General features: G+C 34.0%; 1 protein-coding gene across 1 annotated transcript in view; it reads right to left on the minus strand.

Moving 5' to 3' along the window:
* The window catches only part of LOC145690236 (uncharacterized), a 139,719-nt gene extending 113,427 nt beyond the window's left edge, over nt 1-26,292 (minus strand). Inside the window, exon 1 of the mRNA XM_081764926.1 lies at nt 26,036-26,292. The gene's annotated coding sequence lies outside the window, so the exon portion shown is untranslated. The remainder of the gene's footprint in view (nt 1-26,035) is intronic.
* Between the last annotated feature and the right edge of the window lie 840 nt (nt 26,293-27,132).

Below are 27,132 nucleotides of genomic sequence, written 5' to 3' on the forward strand. Positions count from 1 at the left end.
TTGACCACCGACCACCTCAAACTCGATCCATACCATATAGCTATATGCAATTATTCAAAGATTTACAGTTAGTAATACACATTGTGTTGATTTTTGGTTTGTTTTGTTTTAGTTTAACTTCTCACGATTATGCTAGGGCGGCTAAAGAGACGTGGAGTTACTGATCATAGTGGAATCCGAAAAACTTAGGCCGTTGAACATTACCGCCACCGGGAATCGAACTCGGGACCATGCGAACCAAAATCAAGCGTACTAGCCATTACAGCAAATGGGGGTTCTTACATTGTGTTGATTTAAATAACTGAGTCAGTGTTGCCAGATCCGAATATAAAAAAGTAGCGTGTCTGTGCTCCAAAAGTAGAGGATATGAACTATTTGTAGCCCAAATACATAGAAATGAATTATTTGGCAACTAATGACTGGTACTAATGAAATAATGTTTAAAATAGACCGGAAAATGTGATGGATATATTGCAAGACGAAATTATGATCGATAGACGAAAACAATTTTAGATTGGATACCACGTGACAAAAACAGCCTAGGAAATGTCCACATACAAGAAATTGTGACAAAATCAGGAACCACTGGGGAGTAACCTTGAAAAAAATTACCCAAGATAGATAGAGAAAACTTGGGAAGACTTTATCCAGCAGTGGATTGATAATGCTTGATTATGATGATTGTGATGATTTTATATCGAGACCTCAGAGGTAAACTAAACCAAGTCATAATTTCGTAATTTTACAGGAGAAGCGAAAAACCGGTTCCTTAACTAAGATCTATAATACTGTTTTTCAAACTATACTAACAAGGGAACCTTCCGAAAATGATAGTTGCAGTGAAAGATATGGCCTATGCCAATTGAAAGAGCTGCAACAGAGATGAGCATTCCCAAAAAATTAGCTGCCCATAGCAATAGGTTCAAGAAATATATGGGGTGGAAATTCGGGAAACAGCAAGGTTGGACAAGGAGGAAAAGCGCAAATTTCGAAAAAAAAAAAAATGGGGCACGGCGAAATATAATGCTGGCAAGTGATGTATAGAAAGAGACTTGCCACAATAGGGAAAAATGAAGGCCACCAGTGGGGTTAACAGTGTTGCCAACTGCAATAAAAAGTACATGTTTTGCAAAGAGCACTATATGATTTGGGTGCAATATTCAGTGTCATGTAGAACATAAGATATGGCGTGTATAATCAGTGGTACAATTTAACAAAAGAAAATATAAAAAACAGAAGTATGAAAAATACGGAAAAGACGAAGTTGGCCATAATGCGCCACATTTGATCACGAACTGTGCATATTAGAATGAACAAAACAAGAAGCACCAACTATGCAGGAAACCGACGTACCTAGAGTCGAAAAGAAAAACGTGTTCCAAAGTTGGCAGCACTGGCCATGAACATACAGTCAAGTCTGATATAGTTAGGCCACTCGCTTCACAAAAAGAAAATTCCGGCAACAGGCATCACTCGGAATGCATCAATTCTAGAGTGATTGAGGCAATGCCAAGTCGTTGAACATAAAATGGTTGGGTTGAGCCAACAACCTATAATAGAAGTAAACATTATGTCATGGTTGGGTCGTATGTGGGAATATACAGGGTGTCCCACCAAACTTTGTGAAATGAAAGATTTGAGAAACGAACAAAAATGTAACGGATCCAGTTGTGCAGGAATGTACCAATGTCAGGGGATGATAAGTCTGTGAGAAGCAAGTGCCCCCACTATCCCCATCATAGGGCCCCAGGAGCCAACTTCAAATTTTCAAATGGCAACAGGGACCGAGTGGTACCTCTCTCGATAGATCATGGAATGTGCAAAAACACATATAGGAAATATTTGCTATATGAAGCATGTTTTTCAAAATGGCCGCCACAAATATATGTTGTGTCTTAACATGGCATCGAACATTGTGATCTCAAATTGCTGCGAAGCGAAAAGAGATGTTGCAAATCCAATTGCACAGGAATGTACTCATGTCGAGGGCCAAGAAAACTTTGTAAGAAGCAAGTCCCCAGGGTCCCCATCATAAGTCTCGAGGGGTCAACCACATCATTTCAAATGGGAACAGGGGGCGGATGATATTTCTCTGGATAGATACAACACCGCCTATAAGAAACATTTGCCATATGAAGCACGGGTTTCAAAATGGCCGCCAAAAATGCACGTTGTTCTAGTCACCAAACATATATTTTTGGCGGCCATTTTGAAATCCCATATAGTAAATATTTCTGATATGCGTTGTTGCATATTCCATGATTTATCAAAAGAAATATAACTCGACCGATGGTGCTATTTGAAATTTTTAAGTTGGCCCCTGGGACCCCATGATGCAGGACTTGGTGGCACTTGCGTCTCACAGAAGTTTCTCGCCCGCTGACATAAGTACATTCCTGCACAACTGGATGTGTCACATTTTTTTTTTCGCTTTGAAACTATTTCAGTCGCAGAGTTGGGTGGGACACTCTGGATACATCATATAGGCGGTGATAGTACTGCAGACAGCAACACACAGCAGATCAAGCCTTTGATTATGTTTGCTTTCTAGTGATGTGGATATGTGATAGAAAGACCACCAAAGGTTCCGACACCTCTATAGTACTGTTTCGAGACATTCACAGGCGATCATTGTACCATGTATGACGGATTGGCAGTATTCCGCCGTGCTCACTGCAAATGTATCTTCTGTTTGGACCATTGTCTCATCGAACAATTGCACGTACAATGTGGACGAGCATGTACAAATGATGCGAAAGCTAATGCCTCTTGCCGGAATTTTCTTTTTGTGAAGCGAGTGGCCTAACTATATTAGAATTGTCTGGATTTTCATGGCCAGTGCTGCGAACTTTGGAACTCGTGTTTCTTTTCGACTCTAGGTACGTCGGTTTCCTGCATAGTTGGTGCTTCTTGTTTTGTTCATTCTAATATGCACAGTTCGTGATCAAATGTGGCGCATTATGGCCAACTTCGTCTTTTCCATATTTTTCGTACTTCTGTTTTTTCTATTCTCTTTTGTTAGATTGTACCACTGATTATACACGTCATATCTTATGTTCTACGTGACACTGAATATTGCACTTACTACATATAGTGCTCTTTGCAAAACATGTACTTTTCATTGCAGTTGGCAACACTGTTAACCCCACTGGTGGCCTTCATTCTTTCCCTATTGTGCCAAGTCAGTAGTATTGATTTAGTGTGGTATCCATAAAAGAGATGCCGCGCCTTGATAAGAGATAGCACATATCTACTGTTTAACTATGGATAAGGGGACTATCGAAGGAGGTGATGAAATAGGGTCAGGTTTTTTTTTTTTCCTGGAGATAGATGACGAAAGGAAAGGTTGAATGACCACTACGAAGGTCACAGTGGATGGTCCCTGTGCAGGACCACAATGGATGACCCCTGGAAATGGCCCCCAGGACCCATAGCCCCTATGCAGGACCCATGGCCCCTGTGCAGGACCTATACGAACAGTATGTGAGCTTATTTTTATTGTTTTGTATGGCAAGCCATACTCCTTGCTAAAAAAGTGTGAGAAGATAAAAGGAAATGGTCCCTGCTTGCAGCTTATGTAATGGTTCGTAATATGTAAAATATTACTCATTGGTAAAAATATGGCCCCTGGAAATGACCCCAACCCATGGCCCCTGTGCAGGAGCTATACGAACAGTATGTGAGCATATATAATTGATTAGAAGCTACATGCTAAAAAGGTGGGAGTAGATAAAAGGAAATGGTCCCTGGTTTCCAGGACCCATGGCCCCTGGAAATGGCCCCCATACAGGACCACTGTGGATGACCCTAGGCCCCATACGATTAGTATGTGAGAATATTTTTATTGTTTTGTATGGCAAGCCATACTCCTTGCTAAAAAGGTGGGAGCAGATAAAAGGAAATGGTTCCCTTCCCTGCTTGCAGGGACAGTGAATGACAGCAGGACCCATGGCCCCTGGAAATGACCCCAACCCATGGCCCCTATGCTTCATTAGAAGCTACATGCTAAAAAGGTGGGAGTAGATAAAAGGAAATGGTTCCCTTCCCTGGCCCCTGGAAATGACTCCGAGGACCCATGGCCCCTATGCAGGACCCACACGAACAGTATGTGAGCATATATAATTCATTAGAAGCTAACTGTTAAAAAGATGTGAGAAATCTAAAATAAGCCCCTCCCCCTCCTACAAGTATACTATGAAAAGGGTAATATTTATTATAGCATTTTTTTTACTTGCGAGTTGAAGACTGATGTACATAGACATCCTTCCTTGAGAGCCGTTGAAATTGAAATGAACGAGAGAAAATTCGTTTGGCGTGGGTTTAGTGACGTCAAGATTAACTTTGTACCGTATCAGAATGATAAAAGTGATTATAGACTTTACTTATTTACATGAATCACAGATTACTGGCAATCATCTACAAACATTTGTATGATTTGAACTTAATGAGAACTTTGAATAACAATCACGTGCAAGGTTAAAAACCTTTATTATTGACAACCATGAGTGATATCTAACAGAGTTAATCACAGATGGATCACGAGTTTATGTGTTTAAGTTTAAATGATATTGACGATAGAAAAAAATAAACCGATAATCACGAGAACTGATGGGTTATTGAACGCTTGCCCTATTACAAACTGAACTTGTATTTGTAAATATATATATAAACAATTTGGAAACGTTATTACTTAGAGATAACCAGAGAACGTCGAAAACATTTATTTTGTTATTAGAATTTAATACTAAAAAATAAAATAAACTGCAACTTTAGAGATTAATACCTTGAACTGCACAATTATTATTATTATTATTATTATTATTGTATAGATTTAATGTTCACGGTGAGAACATTGACCATGCACCACCTATATGCAATAAAGCACACGTACTTATGGAAAAAAAAATGGTTCCCCCTATACTAAATAAAGTACTTATATATAAATCCCTATGTTTCCTTTTTATATATATTATAATTGTTGCTACTGAAAGTGTCTTTTATAGTAATTAATTGTGTGATTTTACGTGTGTGTGTGTGTGTGTGTGTGTGTTTGCGATTTTTAAAAAGTTTGGACGAGCAGCGAAAACTGTAAGTTATTATTGTAGTTGATATATATATTCACACATATTCACTGACGCGCCTTTTGTACATTAATATTTAAACCTAGGGCTAACGAACAAATGTAAAATTGTAATTTACTTTAAAAGTATAACACACAATCGTTAACGTGCCACCACAGACATTCACATTGAAACGTGAGAAAAAAGTGATTAATTGTAAAATATTTTAGCATTAATGCCGCACCTATGTTTAAAATGCTATTCATGTTGCGCGCTTACACAAAGATTTATTTTTATTATAGCAAGCATTTACGGAAATAATTTTAAAATGCAATTGCACCTAACACATATTGGTTACGCATTTGTTATAATTGCACTTACGCGAAAGCGAAATAAAAATTAGTGTGTTTACCTAACACATATCGGTTGCACTTTTTAAAATTGCACTAACGCGAAAGCGAAATAAAAATTACTGTGTGCACCTAACACATGTTGGTTGTACTTTTTAAAATTGCACTAACGCGAAAGCGAAATAAAAATTACTGTGTTCACCTAGCACAAGCTGTTTGCACTTTTTACAATTGTACGTACGCGAACATGAAATAAAAAATTACTATGTTCACCTAACACATGTTGGTTGCACTTTTTAAAATTGTATGTACGCTAATACGGGCACCAACTTACATTTAAGAACGTGTTATAAAATAGTTTGTGTTATATATAACTTTTGCGGATAAATTAGTTGCCTAGCACAAAAATTAAATTGCCTATCTATTATTAAGCTAAGCTAAGATGCATATACTCGCTAACACGCATTTACTTGAAAACCACATGATTTTTTACTAAGGTAACCTAAGCTGGCTATATTTGCTAATGCGCCTTTACTGGAAAACCATATGGTTCCTTAATAAACTAACCTAAGATGCATATAATCGCTAACGCGCCTTTACTTGAAAACCACATGATTTTTTTACTAAGATAACCTAAGCTGGATATATTTGCTAATGCGCCTTTACTTGAAAACCACATGATTTTTTTTACTAAGGTAACCTAAGCTGGATATATTTGCTAATGCGCATTTACTGGAAAACCATATGGTTCCTTAATAAACTAACCTAAGATGCATATAGTCGCTAACGCGCCTTTACTTGAAAACCATATGGTTCATTAATAAACTAACCTAAGCTGGATATACCTGCTAACGCCACCTATGGTATCGTGACCGTCGGTAACGCGCCTTTACCGTATAACCTAACTTAACGGAGCATTATTCACCTTTGATAATAATGTATAAAATAATTATTATTTTGTTTTAACTTGTTGCTACGCGTTTACTAATAATGAATAAATGCTTGAAAACAACTTAAATGCACACCGGCTTTGCCCTACCCTGAACCACTTGTTTGCGCGGTGGTTTTACCCTGCCCTAAACCACTTGGTTGCGCGACGGTTTTACCCTGACCTAAACCATGTGGTTGCGCGACGGTTTTACCCTGCCCTGACCTGCTTAAATGTTGGTGGGTATGCTTTTTTATATAGAATAAGCGACACTGCTATGTATATACCCTAAACTTATTTGTGGAAATAACAAATGTATACCCGTATTGCCCTGCCCTGCCCTGCACACTTGTTGCCGCGGATGTTTTTTTTATATAAATGGACATTGACTGCCAAGGCTTTAAAAACTAACAAATGTAATTATTGTACGCATGCTTTCGTATAAATTCACGCACGTTTTTTTTTCACGAATGGACACCGACTGCTACGGCTTGAACTATTTATTGTATAAATGCTTCCGTATAAATGCAAGTATTTTTCCCAAATGGACTTTTACTGCCACGGCTTGAACTATTTTTTGTACGAATGCTTTCGTATAAATGCATGCACGCATGGACACCAATTGCCACGCTTTTAATTTTATTTAATGTAATTAATGCACGCATGCTTCCGTATATATGCACGCACGCATGGGCACCAATTGCAACGCTTTTAAAATTAATTACCGCTATATTTTTATGCATCTACAATAACAAATACTAAATATAATTGATTTTAAAACACGGAAAAGAAGAACAACCTGCGATTGGCTAATATTCATATGTTGGAAATACCTTTAAATAGTGTAGGCCACCATCATTTGCTTAACGCACATAGTGACGAATACGATTTTCATAAGTATTTATAAAATAAATGTAGAAAAAAACATTGCCAATTTGAAATATATCATTTCTAGTACACACTAAATAATTTAATGCTAAAAATGATATTAAACTTACCTTTATATATAATCTTCTTTAATTACATCTCGAATCCACTTTTGAACTTTACGTATTCTAATAAACGCGTGGACAGGAAGTGACTCAACTTCCTGTAGCAGTGTTGGTAAATCTTAATACTTTGTGTTTAGTTAGAGAATGGTAATGGAAGATTTTTGATTTAAAGAGATTAATAAATAAGAAATTATTATGAAATGGGGAATTGTTTTTGGTATACTTTATTTACAAGTGCGGAAAAAGTATATGTATTGCCTAGTTTGTAAAATAAAAATAAATGAAAATGCTTTAGGTCATTTTGTATTGTAGCCTGTAGGAATATGAGCCGATTCACTACCCTTTATGATATTTAGACTGCAAAACACAGATTATAATGTAACACATTTGCTTATTTTATGGATTTTGCGATGAATTATATACGCAAACTAGAATGCGAAGACAATTTAGTAAGACACAATGTGATAGTAAGAGACAACTTACTAAGACACATTGTATTAGTCAAAGACTATGCAGTAAGACACAATGTGTTAATGAAAGACTATTTAGGGGTAATCAGGGGTTAGTTATGGAATACTAAAGATAGGCAGGGGGTAATTAGGGTATACTAAAGATAATCAAGGGGTAGTTATGGAATACTAAAGATGGTCAGGAACTATTTAGGGGATATTAAGAATAATTAAAGGGTAGTTAGCCCTTAGTAAGGATATTTAAGGACTATTAGGGGATAATTAAAGGGTAGTTAACCCTTACTAAGGATATTCAAGGACTATTTAGGGGATACTAAAGGTAGTCAAGGGGTATACTAAGAATAAAAAAAGGACTATTCAAGGAATATTCAAAGGATATTCAAGGAATATTTAGGGGATATTCAAGGAATATTCAGGGGATATTAAAGGAATATTTATGGTATATTCAAGAACTATTTAGGGGCAAGCGTAATTATAGAGTACAGAATGAGGGCCATTTGTTTTGCGATACTTAGTTTTAGAATAAATATTACGGTGGGGGGAGCAGTACAGAATGAGGACCTTTTATATTGGTATATTTAGTTTGAGAATAAATATTGCTGTAGGCTGCAGTACAGAATGGGGTCCATTTGTTTTGGTATATTTAGTTTAAGTATAAATTTTGCGGTTGGCCGCAGTACAGAATGAGGGCCTTTTTTTTGGTATATATAGTTTGAGAATGAATATTGCTGTAGGCTGCAGTACAGAATGAGACCCTTTTCTTTTGTTATATATAGTTACAGAATAAATTTTGCGCTTGGCCGCAGTACAGAATGAGGGCCTTTTCTTTTGGTATATTTAGTTTGAGAATGAATATTGCTGTAGGCTGCAGTACAGAATGAGGGCCTTTTCTTTTGTTATATATAGTTTCAGAATAAATTTTGCGCTTGGCCGCAGTACAGAATGAGACCCTTTTCTTTTGGTATATATAGTTACAGAATAAATTTTGCGCTTGGCCGCAGTACAGAATGAGACCCTTTTCTTATGGTATATATAGTTACAGAATAAATTTTGCGATGAGCAGCAGTATAGAATGAGGGCCTTTTCTTTTTACTATAATTAGATTAAGAATAAATTTTACGATGGGGCAGAATGGTCCTTAGCTTATTTCAGAATTGGAATAAGGCTACATAGATATGTACTGTTAACGCAAATGCGTATAAAATGGGCTTTAGGGTATTTTACAATTGGAATAAGGTCACATAGATGTGTACTGTTAACGCAAAAAACGTATAGATTGGGCTTTAGGATATTTTAGGATTTGGAATAAGCCTACATAGATATGTACTGTTAACGCAAATACGTATAGAATGTACCTTATGATATTTTAGGATTGGAATAAGCCTACATAGATATGTACTGTTATTGCAAAGGGATATAGAATGGGAATTGGAAAAAAAATGCGCAGAGACATATTGTTTTATAATTTCGTTTGCAGACGACCTAATACCATACTGAATGCTTTTGAATAAGACCGCTAAGTGGTAATATTTAACATATGACTGCGTGAAAACATGGGTGAACTTGTTGAATATAATGATATATATATATATATATATATTATCATAATATTTTATTTGGCATTATTTTGTATGTCTAGACATATATGATTACAGTACTAAAGACGGAGTTTTGTTTTTGTACATCCATTAACGAAGAACTTAAGACATGAACTGAGGTTTTGCGCGCGTTGAAAACCCGGATGAATTGACCTTTGTACGATTAGATAAACTTATTGAACGATGAAACATCATGTGACGATGTGTAATTTTGAACATTGATACATGACTAAACACCATGTGACGATGAGTAATTTTGTTCCTTGATACATGATTAAACATCATGTGATAAGTAATTGGGGTTATTGACGTATGACTAAACATTATGTGATAAGTAATTTGGGGCTACAACAGATGAATAAGCATCATATGACATTGCCACAAGTAATGTTGATTTTACATATTGTGAACATGTGATGGGAACGCTATGATAAGATATTATAAAAGAAACTGTTAACGTACTACGAAATAAGATAGATAGGATATTGAACTTATATGATTAAAAATCCTTGTAACTAATTAAGATTGGTAGAGCGTTGAATACACAAGCGAGAGATTACCATTGATAAATAAAACTGAATTTATCATTATAGATGTTTTGAACTTTGAAAACTTGTTGTTTTGGAAATAATATTTGTTTAATAGGATGGTTTAAAATATCATGTGGTTTGACTACAACATGATAGCATATTGTTTACGTGTTTTTTGTATATCATGTGCTTATGATTACGGGTTGTTTTTGAAATTATATTTGAAAAAATATAATGATCATGTGATATGACGTTGGTGATAAAATGTTTCCTTATATATTGGGGTTTGAAGAGAAGTTGTTCATAGAGGCATCAACGCTGTAGAGTCGATTAAAAGTTAAGTAGAGAGGCAGATTTGAGATGGATTCTAATATTGAACCGGCATTGAAGAAGTTTAAGTCTTTAGACGCTCCGGAATCTCCAGAAATAATTATTGAGGAGGAGATTATTCATCTTAGAGATGAACCGGTTTTAATTCCAACATCACCAGTGGGATCACCTTCATTATTGAGAGCATCAAATACTGGACCATTGTTTGGTACAACATTAAAAGTACCAGCAATGAAATGGACGCTGGATGCTGAGAAAGAAGAAGAAGCAAGACAATTACCACCATTGATATATGTGGAGAATGAGGAAGCAAGACCCCCATCACCAGATTTATTTATTGAAGAGGAGGAAGAAGAAGAAGGAAGACCACCGGAACAACAACATCCATTGATACATGTGGAGGAGGAGGAAGCAAGACCCCCATCACCAGATTTATTTATTGAAGAGGATGAAGAAGCAAGGTTTCCATCATTATATGTGGATGCGGAGGAAGCAAGACCACCATCACCAGATTTATTTATTGAAGAGGAGGAAGAAGTAAACCCCCCATCGCCAGACTTATTTATTGATGTGGAGGAAGAAGAAATTCTTCGTTTATTTGAGGAATTGGACGAATGTAAACCTGATACACCAATTGCAAGTGTTACACCGTCACCACAAAAGGAACCAATGGATTTATCAGTGCGACGAAAAGAAAAGTGTGAGTGCGGTTTTGATATTGTGGACAAAAACTGTGTACATAAAAGTATTTTAAATTGGAAACCTGAAAGTGCATTATTATGTCATGGCTGCCACTTTAATTATTACAATCAGCTTGGACATCATTGTTTGCTGGCTAACCAACTGTCAATGGAGGCGGAAGCATGGCTTATTATGTCAAGTGAAAATGTAAGAAACGATGTTTATATTATTTATTTGATGTCACATGCTAATATGTATGATAATGAACAATTGTTTAAGAAACAATATAATGAATTATTGCAAAATCCGAATTATATTGAGGAATTACCCAATATATTATTAGAGAAAGACAGAAATGTAACATTTAAAGCATGATTTTTGTATATATATATTTTGTTTTGTACATATATTATTTTTTTGTATTATTATTATTTTGCTTGTATATATTTTTTGTTAGTGAAATAAATATTTAACCAAAATTTTATTTTTGATTTTTTATTTATTATTAAAAACTTTCCTGAATAATAAAAATAGGTAATATACTAATATTGGATATAAGATTTGGTATTTACAATGAGCTTTAATTCGAAGAAACTTATTTTTCAAATACACAAATTGTAAATTATAAAAAGTTATACGTTAATTAGAAATGCAATATGAAAACTAAAAACTTTTGGCATATACATATGGTATAAAACTTTTAAAACAAGTTTAAAACAAAATGAAAATATAAGTTTAAAAACAAAACGCAAACGAAAAAAAAAGTTTAAAAACAAAATGCAAAAACGCAAACGAAAAAAAAGTTTTTTACTTGCATGCATTATAAAATGCACAAGTAAATTTTATGACATGTGAATTTTGTCTTGTTATATGCACATGTTAAAGTTTTTTTTTACTTGCATGAATTAATTTTCACAGAATACTTTAAGTATAATAATATTGTAAAACGCATTTACACAAAACAAAAAACACATTTAAGGAAATAATAATAATCAAAAAATGAAAACAAGTAATATACACTGATAAAATTTTATTCACAATAACATATACACACAGATACATTTGTATTTTTTAATAATGTTAACATTCTTTGATATATTGTTTAATACATTCAAGATTTATATTAGTATATGCACAATTACATATTGGACAGTTTTCTGATAATTTATACACAATGTTTTTATTATTTACTAATTGAATAACAGAAGAGTTTCCATTACAACTTTTTAAAATGCGGATTATATAGTAAATCTTTTTGTAAAAATAATTTGGTAATTAATTCAATGTTGTCTTTGTTTAATAACATGTTATATAATGTCCATGTAAATTCCCAATCATCAATTTCAGTATCAGAATGCACTGTTGCAAATTGATCATATAATTCATCAAAAGTTTGTGCGCTTACCATTGTACGCCATGCATTATAGCGTAACATATTATAGTCCGAAGTAATACAATCATGTTCTTCTACTTTGCTCCTGTTTTGAAAACATCCGTAACACAAAAGTTCTCGATGTGGTTTTCAACGGGCAATACACATTAACACACAATGTTCTTTTATAGAAAAAGAAGAACAATTATATTCGCATTCCTCATATCTATTTAGGAAAATACAACGATGTTTACAATAACGATTCTTGAAACACATTTTTGTCCTTTTCCAGGTATGCTTCTCTTAAATCAAAAATATGATAATCATTCAATGTAATTTCCTGATATGTATAGTTAAATTTGCTTATAAGATTTGGAATAATGTTGGTATTTATATATTTTACATGAATTTTCAAATATTGTTTTAATATTTGATCACGTGTTGATTTTTTAATTAGGAAATTCCACACAACAGTATTTAATTCCTCATCGGTTTCAGTTAAACATTTATGCACAGTTTTATTTTCACTACGATTTGCACAACCTTCACAAAGTAAAGGTTCAGAAAGTTTATAATTTTCTAGTAATTGTTTTACACAAATTTCACTTACGTTATTAGTAGTACAATTACACTTTACTTCGTTGAATATAAGATTATCATTAGAAATTATATCTTGACTTGTTACTTCCTCTTGAAATGGTATTTCACTTGATTCTCTGAAACTTCTTCTATACACTTGTGCGGGTATTGGCTCCTGTGTTGGAAATATTATGCGACATGTATCATCTTCTTCAGGAATTTCAGGATCATTTGGATTAACAAGTATAATTTTCTTTTGTTTTTCAAGTTGAAACTGTTTTTCACATGGTGAAATATACTTAGAGTCTACAGTATTACTTTTGGATAATAAAAGATTAGTTTGAATTTCACCTTTTTGTTTTTTATTATGAGAAGTTGAAAATGGTTTTATATGTAGTGATGTATTTCTTTTTCGTTTTGCACTAGCGGAAACAGACGGCCTTTGACTGTACATCTTATTATGGTAGAATCCGCTTTTTATCAGTATGAACCATGACCTCATTTATAATCATAACCCTGCGCAGAAGATTGAGCATAAGCCTTTTTACATAAGATTTCCTGCTCAATCTTCTGCGCAGGGTTATGATTATAAATGAGGTCATGGTTCATACTGATAAAAAGCGGATTCTACCGTAATAAGATGTACAGTCAAAGGCCGTCTGTTTCCGCTAGTGCAAAACGAAAAAGAAATACATCACTACATATAAAACCATTTTCAACTTCTCATAATAAAAAACAAAAAGGTGAAATTCAAACTAATCTTTTATTATCCAAAAGTAATACTGTAGACTCTAAGTATATTTCACCATGTGAAAAACAGTTTCAACTTGAAAAACAAAAGAAAATTATACTTGTTAATCCAAATGATCCTGAAATTCCTGAAGAAGATGATACATGTCGCATAATATTTCCAACACAGGAGCCAATACCCGCACAAGTGTATAGAAGAAGTTTCAGAGAATCAAGTGAAATACCATTTCAAGAGGAAGTAACAAGTCAAGATATAATTTCTAATGATAATCTTATATTCAACGAAGTAAAGTGTAATTGTACTACTAATAACGTAAGTGAAATTTGTGTAAAACAATTACTAGAAAATTATAAACTTTCTGAACCTTTACTTTGTGAAGGTTGTGCAAATCGTAGTGAAAATAAAACTGTGCATAAATGTTTAACTGAAACCGATGAGGAATTAAATACTGTTGTGTGGAATTTCCTAATTAAAAAATCAACACGTGATCAAATATTAAAACAATATTTGAAAATTCATGTAAAATATATAAATACCAACATTATTCCAAATCTTATAAGCAAATTTAACTATACATATCAGGAAATTACATTGAATGATTATCATATTTTTGATTTAAGAGAAGCATACCTGGAAAAGGACAAAAATGTGTTTCAAGAATCGTTATTGTAAACATCGTTGTATTTTCCTAAATAGATATGAGGAATGCGAATATAATTGTTCTTCTTTTTCTATAAAAGAACATTGTGTGTTAATGTGTATTGCCCGTTGAAAACCACATCGAGAACTTTTGTGTTACGGATGTTTTCAAAACAGGAGCAAAGTAGAAGAACATGATTGTATTACTTCGGACTATAATATGTTACGCTATAATGCATGGCGTACAATGGTAAGCGCACAAACTTTTGATGAATTATATGATCAATTTGCAACAGTGCATTCTGATACTGAAATTGATGATTGGGAATTTACATGGACATTATATAACATGTTATTAAACAAAGACAACATTGAATTAATTACCAAATTATTTTTACAAAAAGATTTACTATATAATCCGCATTTTAAAAAGTTGTAATGGAAACTCTTCTGTTATTCAATTAGTAAATAATAAAAACATTGTGTATAAATTATCAGAAAACTGTCCAATATGTAATTGTGCATATACTAATATAAATCTTGAATGTATTAAACAATATATCAAAGAATGTTAACATTATTAAAAAATACAAATGTATCTGTGTGTATATGTTATTGTGAATAAAATTTTATCAGTGTATATTACTTGTTTTCATTTTTTGATTATTATTATTTCCTTAAATGTGTTTTTTGTTTTGTGTAAATGCGTTTTACAATATTATTATACTTAAAGTATTCTGTGAAAATTAATTCATGCAAGTAAAAAAAAACTTTAACATGTGCATATAACAAGACAAAATTCACATGTCATAAAATTTACTTGTGCATTTTATAATGCATGCAAGTAAAAAACTTTTTTTTCGTTTGCGTTTTTGCATTTTGTTTTTAAACTTTTTTTTTCGTTTGCGTTTTGTTTTTAAACTTATATTTTCATTTTGTTTTAAACTTGTTTTAAAAGTTTTATACCATATGTATATGCCAAAAGTTTTTAGTTTTCATATTGCATTTCTAATTAACGTATAACTTTTTATAATTTACAATTTGTGTATTTGAAAAATAAGTTTCTTCGAATTAAAGCTCATTGTAAATACCAAATCTTATATCCAATATTAGTATATTACCTATTTTTATTATTCAGGAAAGTTTTTAATAATAAATAAAAAATCAAAAATAAAATTTTGGTTAAATATTTATTTCACTAACAAAAAATATATACAAGCAAAATAATAATAATACAAAAAAATAATATATGTACAAAACAAAATATATATATACAAAAATCATGCTTTAAATGTTACATTTCTGTCTTTCTCTAATAATATATTGGGTAATTCCTCAATATAATTCGGATTTTGCAATAATTCATTATATTGTTTCTTAAACAATTGTTCATTATCATACATATTAGCATGTGACATCAAATAAATAATATAAACATCGTTTCTTACATTTTCACTTGACATAATAAGCCATGCTTCCGCCTCCATTGACAGTTGGTTAGCCAGCAAACAATGATGTCCAAGCTGATTGTAATAATTAAAGTGGCAGCCATGACATAATAATGCACTTTCAGGTTTCCAATTTAAAATACTTTTATGTACACAGTTTTTGTCCACAATATCAAAACCGCACTCACACTTTTCTTTTCGTCGCACTGATAAATCCATTGGTTCCTTTTGTGGTGACGGTGTAACACTTGCAATTGGTGTATCAGGTTTACATTCGTCCAATTCCTCAAATAAACGAAGAATTTCTTCTTCCTCCACATCAATAAATAAGTCTGGCGATGGGGGGTTTACTTCTTCCTCCTCTTCAATAAATAAATCTGGTGATGGTGGTCTTGCTTCCTCCGCATCCACATATAATGATGGAAACCTTGCTTCTTCATCCTCTTCAATAAATAAATCTGGTGATGGGGGTCTTGCTTCCTCCTCCTCCACATGTATCAATGGATGTTGTTGTTCCGGTGGTCTTCCTTCTTCTTCTTCCTCCTCTTCAATAAATAAATCTGGTGATGGGGGTCTTGCTTCCTCATTCTCCACATATATCAATGGTGGTAATTGTCTTGCTTCTTCTTCTTTCTCAGCATCCAGCGTCCATTTCATTGCTGGTACTTTTAATGTTGTACCAAACAATGGTCCAGTATTTGATGCTCTCAATAATGAAGGTGATCCCACTGGTGATGTTGGAATTAAAACCGGTTCATCTCTAAGATGAATAATCTCCTCCTCAATAATTATTTCTGGAGATTCCGGAGCGTCTAAAGACTTAAACTTCTTCAATGCCGGTTCAATATTAGAATCCATCTCAAATCTGCCTCTCTACTTAACTTTTAATCGACTCTACAGCGTTGATGCCTCTATGAACAACTTCTCTTCAAACCCCAATATATAAGGAAACATTTTATCACCAACGTCATATCACATGATCATTATATTTTTTCAAATATAATTTCAAAAACAACCCGTAATCATAAGCACATGATATACAAAAAACACGTAAACAATATGCTATCATGTTGTAGTCAAACCACATGATATTTTAAACCATCCTATTAAACAAATATTATTTCCAAAACAACAAGTTTTCAAAGTTCAAAACATCTATAATGATAAATTCAGTTTTATTTATCAATGGTAATCTCTCGCTTGTGTATTCAACGCTCTACCAATCTTAATTAGTTACAAGGATTTTTAATCATATAAGTTCAATATCCTATCTATCTTATTTCGTAGTACGTTAACAGTTTCTTTTATAATATCTTATCATAGCGTTCCCATCACATGTTCACAATATGTAAAATCAACATTACTTGTGGCAATGTCATATGATGCTTATTCATCTGTTGTAGCCCCAAATTACTTATCACATAATGTTTAGTCATACGTCAATAACCCCAATTACTTATCACATGATGTTTAATCATGTATCAAGGAACAAAATTACTCATCGTCACATGGTGTTTAGTCATGTATCAATGTTCAAAATTACACATCGTCACATGATGTTTCATCGTTCAATAAGTTTATCTAATCGTACAAAGGTCAATTCATCCGGGTTTTCAACGCGCGCAAAACCTCAGTTCATGTCTTAAGTTCTTCGTTAATGGATGTACAAAAACAAAACTCCGTCTTTAGTACTGTAATCATATATGTCTAGACATACAAAATAATGCCAAATAAAATATTATGATAATATATATATATATATATATATCATTATATTCAACAAGTTCACCCATGTTTTCACGCAGTCATATGTTAAATATTACCACTTAGCGGTCTTATTCAAAAGCATTCAGTATGGTATTAGGTCGTCTGCAAACGAAATTATAAAACAATATGTCTCTGCGCATTTTTTTTCCAATTCCCATTCTATATCCCTTTGCAATAACAGTACATATCTATGTAGGCTTATTCCAATCCTAAAATATCATAAGGTACATTCTATACGTATTTGCGTTAACAGTACATATCTATGTAGGCTTATTCCAAATCCTAAAATATCCTAAAGCCCAATCTATACGTTTTTTGCGTTAACAGTACACATCTATGTGACCTTATTCCAATTGTAAAATACCCTAAAGCCCATTTTATACGCATTTGCGTTAACAGTACATATCTATGTAGCCTTATTCCAATTCTGAAATAAGCTAAGGACCATTCTGCCCCATCGTAAAATTTATTCTTAATCTAATTATAGTAAAAAGAAAAGGCCCTCATTCTATACTGCTGCTCATCGCAAAATTTATTCTGTAACTATATATACCATAAGAAAAGGGTCTCATTCTGTACTGCGGCCAAGCGCAAAATTTATTCTGTAACTATATATACCAAAAGAAAAGGGTCTCATTCTGTACTGCGGCCAAGCGCAAAATTTATTCTGAAACTATATATAACAAAAGAAAAGGCCCTCATTCTGTACTGCAGCCTACAGCAATATTCATTCTCAAACTAAATATACCAAAAGAAAAGGCCCTCATTCTGTACTGCGGCCAAGCGCAAAATTTATTCTGTAACTATATATAACAAAAGAAAAGGGTCTCATTCTGTACTGCAGCCTACAGCAATATTCATTCTCAAACTATATATACCAAAAAAAAAGGCCCTCATTCTGTACTGCGGCCAACCGCAAAATTTATACTTAAACTAAATATACCAAAACAAATGGACCCCATTCTGTACTGCAGCCTACAGCAATATTTATTCTCAAACTAAATATACCAATATAAAAGGTCCTCATTCTGTACTGCTCCCCCCACCGTAATATTTATTCTAAAACTAAGTATCGCAAAACAAATGGCCCTCATTCTGTACTCTATAATTACGCTTGCCCCTAAATAGTTCTTGAATATACCATAAATATTCCTTTAATATCCCCTGAATATTCCTTGAATATCCCCTAAATATTCCTTGAATATCCTTTGAATATTCCTTGAATAGTCCTTTTTTATTCTTAGTATACCCCTTGACTACCTTTAGTATCCCCTAAATAGTCCTTGAATATCCTTAGTAAGGGTTAACTACCCTTTAATTATCCCCTAATAGTCCTTAAATATCCTTACTAAGGGCTAACTACCCTTTAATTATTCTTAATATCCCCTAAATAGTTCCTGACCATCTTTAGTATTCCATAACTACCCCTTGATTATCTTTAGTATACCCTAATTACCCCCTGCCTATCTTTAGTATTCCATAACTAACCCCTGATTACCCCTAAATAGTCTTTCATTAACACATTGTGTCTTACTGCATAGTCTTTGACTAATACAATGTGTCTTAGTAAGTTGTCTCTTACTATCACATTGTGTCTTACTAAATTGTCTTCGCATTCTAGTTTGCGTATATAATTCATCGCAAAATCCATAAAATAAGCAAATGTGTTACATTATAATCTGTGTTTTGCAGTCTAAATATCATAAAGGGTAGTGAATCGGCTCATATTCCTACAGGCTACAATACAAAATGACCTAAAGCATTTTCATTTATTTTTATTTTACAAACTAGGCAATACATATACTTTTTCCGCACTTGTAAATAAAGTATACCAAAAACAATTCCCCATTTCATAATAATTTCTTATTTATTAATCTCTTTAAATCAAAAATCTTCCATTACCATTCTCTAACTAAACACAAAGTATTAAGATTTACCAACACTGCTACAGGAAGTTGAGTCACTTCCTGTCCACGCGTTTATTAGAATACGTAAAGTTCAAAAGTGGATTCGAGATGTAATTAAAGAAGATTATATATAAAGGTAAGTTTAATATCATTTTTAGCATTAAATTATTTAGTGTGTACTAGAAATGATATATTTCAAATTGGCAATGTTTTTTTCTACATTTATTTTATAAATACTTATGAAAATCGTATTCGTCACTATGTGCGTTAAGCAAATGATGGTGGCCTACACTATTTAAAGGTAATTCCAACATATGAATATTAGCCAATCGCAGGTTGTTCTTCTTTTCCGTGTTTTAAAATCAATTATATTTAGTATTTGTTATTGTAGATGCATAAAAATATAGCGGTAATTAATTTTAAAAGCGTTGCAATTGGTGCCCATGCGTGCGTGCATATATACGGAAGCATGCGTGCATTAATTACATTAAATAAAATTAAAAGCGTGGCAATTGGTGTCCATGCGTGCATGCATTTATACGAAAGCATTCGTACAAAAAATAGTTCAAGCCGTGGCAGTAAAAGTCCATTTGGGAAAAATACTTGCATTTATACGGAAGCATTTATACAATAAATAGTTCAAGCCGTAGCAGTCGGTGTCCATTCGTGAAAAAAAAACGTGCGTGAATTTATACGAAAGCATGCGTACAATAATTACATTTGTTAGTTTTTAAAGCCTTGGCAGTCAATGTCCATTTATATAAAAAAAACATCCGCGGCAACAAGTGTGCAGGGCAGGGCAGGGCAATACGGGTATACATTTGTTATTTCCACAAATAAGTTTAGGGTATATACATAGCAGTGTCGCTTATTCTATATAAAAAAGCATACCCACCAACATTTAAGCAGGTCAGGGCAGGGTAAAACCGTCGCGCAACCACATGGTTTAGGTCAGGGTAAAACCGTCGCGCAACCAAGTGGTTTAGGGCAGGGTAAAACCACCGCGCAAACAAGTGGTTCAGGGTAGGGCAAAGCCGGTGTGCATTTAAGTTGTTTTCAAGCATTTATTCATTATTAGTAAACGCGTAGCAACAAGTTAAAACAAAATAATAATTATTTTATACATTATTATCAAAGGTGAATAATGCTCCGTTAAGTTAGGTTATACGGTAAAGGCGCGTTACCGACGGTCACGATACCATAGGTGGCGTTAGCAGGTATATCCAGCTTAGGTTAGTTTATTAATGAACCATATGGTTTTCAAGTAAAGGCGCGTTAGCGACTATATGCATCTTAGGTTAGTTTATTAAGGAACCATATGGTTTTCCAGTAAATGCGCATTAGCAAATATATCCAGCTTAGGTTACCTTAGTAAAAAAAATCATGTGGTTTTCAAGTAAAGGCGCATTAGCAAATATATCCAGCTTAGGTTATCTTAGTAAAAAAATCATGTGGTTTTCAAGTAAAGGCGCGTTAGCGATTATATGCATCTTAGGTTAGTTTATTAAGGAACCATATGGTTTTCCAGTAAAGGCGCATTAGCAAATATAGCCAGCTTAGGTTACCTTAGTAAAAAATCATGTGGTTTTCAAGTAAATGCGTGTTAGCGAGTATATGCATCTTAGCTTAGCTTAATAATAGATACGCAATTTAATTTTTGTGCTAGGCAACTAATTTATCCGCAAAAGTTATATATAACACAAACTATTTTATAACACGTTCTTAAATGTAAGTTGGTGCCCGTATTAGCGTACATACAATTTTAAAAAGTGCAACCAACATGTGTTAGGTGAACACAGTAATTTTTTATTTCATGTTCGCGTACGTACAATTGTAAAAAGTGCAAACAGCTTGTGCTAGGTGAACACAGTAATTTTTATTTCGCTTTCGCGTTAGTGCAATTTTAAAAAGTACAACCAACATGTGTTAGGTGCACACAGTAATTTTTATTTCGCTTTCGCGTTAGTGCAATTTTAAAAAGTGCAACCGATATGTGTTAGGTAAACACACTAATTTTTATTTCGCTTTCGCGTAAGTGCAATTATAACAAATGCGTAACCAATATGTGTTAGGTGCAATTGCATTTTAAAATTATTTCCGTAAATGCTTGCTATAATAAAAATAAATCTTTGTGTAAGCGCGCAACATGAATAGCATTTTAAACATAGGTGCGGCATTAATGCTAAAATATTTTACAATTAATCACTTTTTTCTCACGTTTCAATGTGAATGTCTGTGGTGGCACGTTAACGATTGTGTGTTATACTTTTAAAGTAAATTACAATTTTACATTTGTTCGTTAGCCCTAGGTTTAAATATTAATGTACAAAAGGCGCGTCAGTGAATATGTGTGAATATATATATCAACTACAATAATAACTTACAGTTTTCGCTGCTCGTCCAAACTTTTTAAAAATCGCAAACACACACACACACACACACACACACGTAAAATCACACAATTAATTACTATAAAAGACACTTTCAGTAGCAACAATTATAATATATATAAAAAGGAAACATAGGGATTTATATATAAGTACTTTATTTAGTATAGGGGGAACCATTTTTTTTTCCATAAGTACGTGTGCTTTATTGCATATAGGTGGTGCATGGTCAATGTTCTCACCGTGAACATTAAATCTATACAATAATAATAATAATAATAATAATAATTGTGCAGTTCAAGGTATTAATCTCTAAAGTTGCAGTTTATTTTATTTTTTAGTATTAAATTCTAATAACAAAATAAATGTTTTCGACGTTCTCTGGTTATCTCTAAGTAATAACGTTTCCAAATTGTTTATATATATATTTACAAATACAAGTTCAGTTTGTAATAGGGCAAGCGTTCAATAACCCATCAGTTCTCGTGATTATCGGTTTATTTTTTTCTATCGTCAATATCATTTAAACTTAAACACATAAACTCGTGATCCATCTGTGATTAACTCTGTTAGATATCACTCATGGTTGTCAATAATAAAGGTTTTTAACCTTGCACGTGATTGTTATTCAAAGTTCTCATTAAGTTCAAATCATACAAATGTTTGTAGATGATTGCCAGTAATCTGTGATTCATGTAAATAAGTAAAGTCTATAATCACTTTTATCATTCTGATACGGTACAAAGTTAATCTTGACGTCACTAAACCCACGCCAAACGAATTTTCTCTCGTTCATTTCAATTTCAACGGCTCTCAAGGAAGGATGTCTATGTACATCAGTCTTCAACTCGCAAGTAAAAAAAATGCTATAATAAATATTACCCTTTTCATAGTATACTTGTAGGAGGGGGAGGGGCTTATTTTAGATTTCTCACATCTTTTTAACAGTTAGCTTCTAATGAATTATATATGCTCACATACTGTTCGTGTGGGTCCTGCATAGGGGCCATGGGTCCTCGGAGTCATTTCCAGGGGCCAGGGAAGGGAACCATTTCCTTTTATCTACTCCCACCTTTTTAGCATGTAGCTTCTAATGAAGCATAGGGGCCATGGGTTGGGGTCATTTCCAGGGGCCATGGGTCCTGCTGTCATTCACTGTCCCTGCAAGCAGGGAAGGGAACCATTTCCTTTTATCTGCTCCCACCTTTTTAGCAAGGAGTATGGCTTGCCATACAAAACAATAAAAATATTCTCACATACTAATCGTATGGGGCCTAGGGTCATCCACAGTGGTCCTGTATGGGGGCCATTTCCAGGGGCCATGGGTCCTGGAAACCAGGGACCATTTCCTTTTATCTACTCCCACCTTTTTAGCATGTAGCTTCTAATCAATTATATATGCTCACATACTGTTCGTATAGCTCCTGCACAGGGGCCATGGGTTGGGGTCATTTCCAGGGGCCATATTTTTACCAATGAGTAATATTTTACATATTACGAACCATTACATAAGCTGCAAGCAGGGACCATTTCCTTTTATCTTCTCACACTTTTTTAGCAAGGAGTATGGCTTGCCATACAAAACAATAAAAATAAGCTCACATACTGTTCGTATAGGTCCTGCACAGGGGCCATGGGTCCTGCATAGGGGCTATGGGTCCTGGGGGCCATTTCCAGGGGTCATCCATTGTGGTCCTGCACAGGGACCATCCACTGTGACCTTCGTAGTGGTCATTCAACCTTTCCTTTCGTCATCTATCTCCAGGAAAAAAAAACCTGACCCTATTTCATCACCTCCTTCGATAGTCCCCTTATCCATAGTTAAACAGTAGATATGTGCTATCTCTTATCAAGGCGCGGCATCTCTTTTATGGATACCACACTAAATCAATACTACTCAAGTCTCTTTCTATACATCACTTGTAAGCATTGTGCCGTGCCCCCCTTTTTTAGGGAATTTGCATTTTTCCCCTTGTCCAACCTTGCTGTTTCCCGAATTTCCACCCCATATATTTCTTGAAGCTATTGGTATGGGCAGCTAATTTTTTGGGAATGCTCGTCTCTGTTACAGCTCTTTCAATTGACATAGGCCAAATCTTTCACTGCAACTATCATTTTCGGAAGGTTCCCTTGTAAGTAGTTACAAAGTAGTAAGATGGCTTTAGACTTACATTATTACACCACTAGAAAGAACATAGTCTATTAAAAAAAAGTATTCTAACTCAATTTGACCAAAAAGTGACTTAACATAGTCTACCACTAATGTTCAGATATATACTGTATAAATTTATTAGATAAGGTACGGTAAAATTGGATCCAAAATTTAACGAAAGTCATACAGCGAAAAAAAAAATATATATTTTTGACTATTTAATACTTCATGTTGCTGCAAAACTACGAAAATGAATACAAAAGAAAACTAGAAAGTTAAGAATCACTTGTTTTGGCGCGAGAGAGAAAATAGATACAGCTAGCTCGAATTACCCATATACTTATATAATATGTATATCCATGTTTCGCAAGTAATTTTTAATCAATATAAAATTTCAACGTAATGAACGCACGATTGGTTTTCTCGAATAAAGATCACATGCACCGCTAAGAGCTCAGGAATAAGCTTTATCTATGTTACGGCAGTGGATATACGTATGCGTATGTAATACATTACAACTTTAGGAACTTATATCAGAAACAGAATGTACTTAAATTTAGACGCGAACTATGTGAAATATCTGACTTTGAATCTAACTTGTTTTGTGATGCAACCCGAGGCTACACATAGCAAAGATGAGTGCCGTAGCTCCCACCACAAAGTTCAGGAATTTCGTGTTATAAGGTGTCAATTAAACACGTAGATGTGAAACGGTAATAAAGCATTTGATCAATTTTAAACAAAATATATTGTAGTAATAATTTACCCTATTTGTTCAGATAATGAACGTTATATTATGTTTTTAAAATGACAGTCAAAACAGAATGTATTGGATAATAAATGAGAAATTGTAAAATTTCAATTTCGGTACGATTAAATACATTCATGCTGCTATGTGTTGCGTTATCCGTTAGAATGTATTGAACAATTCTTATTTTAAGGAAGGAAATAAACTACTGTATAGTACTGAAGTTAATTTGATAGAGTTTAATTGTATAGGCAGTACTGAGGCCATATGAGAAAGTCTTTTGCTGAAAGTGAAATATGGGTTACTATTAGAATTTTATCCCAGATATGACATACCCACTGATGATTGAAACTGGAAAACATGCATGGAAGGCATCAGCGCTAGCAAATTAGCTCTGAAGAAGTACACCATACTATAATTCTAAGTCAAGAATAAGGCCAAAAATAAGAAGCAGAAACGACAGACTTTACAATAATAATACTTTTACAATTTTAATTTCACCTTTTTATTTCGAGACTTTCGAGACGAGACCGAGATTTGGCCCTCGAGACCGAGACCGAGATCGAGACAAGCATTTGTTGACCGAGACCGAGACGGCGATTTTTGACTCGAGACGAGACCGAGACAGCTATTTTTAAACCGAGACGAGACCGAGACTGTACAAAGTCTCGTCTCGTCTCGTCTCGATACCATCCCTAGTTACTTGTGTTATTAGTTTATCGGGCCTACCCTACTTGTGAGATTACGCTTCGCCACTGCTAACACTTCCGACTTCCCGCCGACACATATCTGTTCGCTGCTGCCAAGGATTAATTTTTGCTTACTTTGGGATTGCTGAAATATGCATTTTGGATGGCATATGTGTGACTTATTTTACGCTGATTTGAACTGCCACTCCACGGTTTCTTGTGCTCGAAATGACGCGTGTTGCAATGTATTTTTTCCACACATTTGGGCGGCCCTATCTTTGAAACTATACGTGCAGTTTTCCCCACATGTTCATATGAACTTTTTCCTTATATTGATGCAAGGAATCTTCTAGTATTAATATAACAACTTCTCACAGTTTGTCGGTCTAGTTCAATAACACCCTATATAGAAAGTAATGAAGAAAGAAACTGAGGCAAGTTTACAAGGTTAATAAATGAAAGAGATGAACGAAAAGTTTTATTTGAAGAAAAAAAAGAGAAAGAGAAAAAGGAAGAGTATATTCCTGATCAGTAAAAAGTAATTAATCTTTCCTAAAACAGTAAAACTTGAAAGAAAATTTTTTAAAAAATGAAATTAGTAAAGAAAACCGCTGCTGTTCAGAGAACAATATAGATGAGAAGTAATATATAACTTACCTCACTTATTGTGATGTTTGCAATGTGAAAGATTAATGTTCGTAATCGTTGAACTTTGTTGTTTATGCAAATAGAAAGGCTTTAAGTCAATATATTGACTTAATCGAACCACGTGGACACGCACACTATGTGCTTCCCCGCGGAAGCATCAGAGTTCACTGAATTCTTGCAAAGTAGTTTCTTCTGCCTACACATTGATTATAATGGAACGGCAGTACATGAAACGTTCATGGCGCCGGTCATTTAGCATCTGACAGTTCTGCTTGTTTATCGGCCAACAGAATTATTTGTATCGATTGGAAAGTAGTAGGAAGCACAGATCACATAGCCTAACGGCAAGATTGGTAACTACGTGGAAAAACAAGCGTATCAAGTTCGTCGCGCTTGCAGTGACATCTAACTCTCGCTGGCAGGATAATGTAACTACTCACCAGCAGTGTAACTATCCATCTAAAGAATTCACCAATATAAGCAGTAGATCCATAGGCATAGACTAGTTACCAACATTAACAGTGTATCCATACAGCACCTTGACGTAGTTTATAAATAATATTTGCCATTAAATTCAAAATGCAAATATGATGTCCTTCTAGTAGTCCTAATTTCCTATCTTTATTCATCCGACTATTTTAAAAAATGAAATGAAATTTTTGAGTTTTACGTCCCACGGTTATGCCGGTTAGGCTAAAGGAGACGGTGATGATGAGTAATGAATGAAATGGTGGAATGAAGAAAGTGGGAGGAAACGGGAGAACCCCGAGAAAACCCACGCACACGGTGTTTGTCCACCACAAAGTTCACTTGGCGGGGGCTGGGATCGAACCCGGGACCCCACCGACTATTTTAATCGAAGGTCATATTAATAAGAGTTGAAATGTCGTTATTGTTTACCATATTCGTATAATTTAGAAATTGAAGACACTCTTTTTTCACTCTATGCTTTAAGTACGAATTCAATAAAATTCAAAGAGAAAAAAATGCTAGACTTGTCTGGCAATCGAATCTTTCCTCTACTCTTATAATGCCGGTGAGCTATCATACAATTCCAGTTCCTCCCCCATTGGCTCTTCGCTGTCCTGAACATTGAATTAGGGTTA

This window comes from Thermobia domestica, chromosome 7 (assembly GCF_964235325.1).
Source record: "Thermobia domestica chromosome 7, izTheDome1.hap1.1, whole genome shotgun sequence".
Classification (NCBI taxonomy): Eukaryota; Metazoa; Arthropoda; class Insecta; order Zygentoma; family Lepismatidae; genus Thermobia; species Thermobia domestica.